Here is a 2,500-nt window from a genome sequence, read left to right as displayed (position 1 = left end):
TGTGTACACCGCTCAGCCAGACTATATACCATTGTTTACTGCCACTCTGATTCTGCTGGGAACAGTAGTACACCGCTCGCTCAGCCAGACTATATACCATTGTTTACTGACACTATATAGCAGACTATATAGCATTGTGTGTACACCGCTCAGCCAGACTATATACCATTGTTTACTGACACTCTGTGTACACCGCTCAGCCAGACTATATACCATTGTTTACTGCCACTCTGATTCTGCTGGGAACAGTAGTACACCGCTCGCTCAGCCAGACTATATACCATTGTTTACTGACACTATATAGCAGACTATATAGCATTGTGTGTACACCGCTCAGCCAGACTATATACCATTGTTTACTGACACTCTGTGTACACCGCTCAGCCAGACTATATACCATTGTTTACTGCCACTCTGATTCTGCTGGGAACAGTAGTACACCGCTCACCCGCCACTGTATAGCATTGTGCTCTGTGTCACTGCTGACAATAGTGGTACACCGCTCACCCACCACTGTATAGCATTTCTGTACTGCCACTGTACTGCTGCCAGTCAGCGTGTACTTTAAGTGAAATGAGGAAGAAATCCGGTGAAAGAGGGAGGGGCAAGGGAAGAGGTGTTTCCCCTGACGGTTCACGTACAGGCCACAGGGGAGCACCCAAGAAAACCCACTCAATACTGCCCATGTTGTCCAGGACAACAACCCTCACAGATCCAAAAGAACAGGACCAGATAATTACTTGGATGACCTCTCAAGCGTCCAGCAGTGGGTTAAGCAGCACCAGCACATCACGCACGAGGTCCGAGTCCTCAGCCAGTTAAAGTCTGGGCTTTCTTTGAAGACTGCACTGAGGATGTTACCATGGCGATTTGCAAGGTGTGCAAGACCCGCCTGAGCAGGGGGAAAAGTATTAACAACCTCTCCACCACCAGCATGAGCCGCCACATTCTATCCAAACATCCCACTCTGTGGGCAAACGCGGCAGGACAGGGTACCACCGTACCACCAGCAACACTGCCTCCCTTGGGTTCACCAGACTCACCACCAGACCCGCCTCAGCAGCAGCAGTAGCCCAGCCATTGCGTGGTTCACAACATTCACAAACATCAGACGATGCTGACACTGTCACTTTCCGGACTAGTGCTCTTGAGGTCTCCCAGTGTTCATCAAACACAACAACCAACAGCCCTTCGGTGTGCAGTGCTACGGTTGAGTTGTCTGTCTCTGAGATGTTTGAGCACAAGAGGAAATTGCCAGCAAATGACCCGCGGGCCGTGGCAGTAACAGCCAGCCAGCATAGCCAAGCTTCTGGCCTGCGAAATGCTGCCATATCGAGTGGTGGAGACAAACAGCTTCAAGGGCATGATGTCAGTGGCCATCCCACGTTACGTGGTTCCCAGCCGCTACCACTTTGCGCGCTCTGCAGTGCCTGAGTTGCATGAGCACGTGGTCAGCTAAATAACCCGAAGCTTGAAGAATGCCGTTGCCTGCAAGGTTCACCTCACCACTGACACCTGGACAAGTGCGTTCGGCCAGGGTCGATACATCTCCCTTACCGCGCACTGGGTGAACCTTGTGGAGCCTGGCAGTGATTCCTCACCTGCTACGGCGCGGGTGTTGCCCACGCCGCAAACAGCTGCACCGCCGTCCCTCCCACTGGATAACAACAGCAGCACCTACCTCTCTGACTCCTTCTCCTCCAACGCATCTCAAAGCTGTACCTCATCCGGAAACGCTAACCCAGCACCAGCAGCAGTAGGATCGTGGAAGCAGTGCAGCACAGCTGTTGGCATGCGTCAGCAAGCGTTGCTGAAGCTGATCTGCCTTGGGGATAAGCAGCACACAGGGGAGGAAATTTGGAGGGGAATAAAGGAACAGACGGATTTGTGGCTGGCACCGCTGGACCTGAAACCGGGCATGAAGCTAGACACCTGGCACGAACTGGCAATGTACGCAATAGAGGTGCTGGCTTGCCCGGCAGCCAGCGTTATGTCGGAACGCTGTTTCAGTGCTGCCGGAGGCATCATCACAGATCGGCGTATCCGCCTCTCCACAGAAAATGCAGACCGTCTGACTCAAATTAAAATGAATCAATCCTGGATTGGAAACGACTACGCAACACTCCTGGACCCCAACCAAGTAACATGACCGATGAACATCTGGGATGGTTTAGCGTTTCCGGTCCCTGTTTATTGAACCTCTCATCTGTATTACATTTATGACTGCATGGCGGCAAAAAGCATTGCTGCTATATCCGCACGCTTTTTGTCCTCATGCAAGGCCTGGGTTGTTGTGTCTCACAAAGCGTGGCCTTCTCCTCCTGCGCCTCCTCCTGTTCCATCACGTGTGCTGCTGCTGCTGCTGCTGCTGCTGGGTTACCGTTGCCGGTCCCTGTTTATGGAACCTCTTATCTTTATTACATTTATGACTACATGGCGGTACAAAGCATGCTATCCGCACGCTTTTTGTCCTCATGCAAGGCCTGGGTTGTTGTGTCTC

The sequence above is a fragment of the Hyperolius riggenbachi genome, chromosome 4 (assembly GCF_040937935.1).
Source record: "Hyperolius riggenbachi isolate aHypRig1 chromosome 4, aHypRig1.pri, whole genome shotgun sequence".
In the NCBI taxonomy this organism is placed as follows: Eukaryota; Metazoa; Chordata; class Amphibia; order Anura; family Hyperoliidae; genus Hyperolius; species Hyperolius riggenbachi.
The sequence above is the reverse complement of the archived record's forward strand: the minus strand, read 5'-3'. Positions refer to the sequence as shown.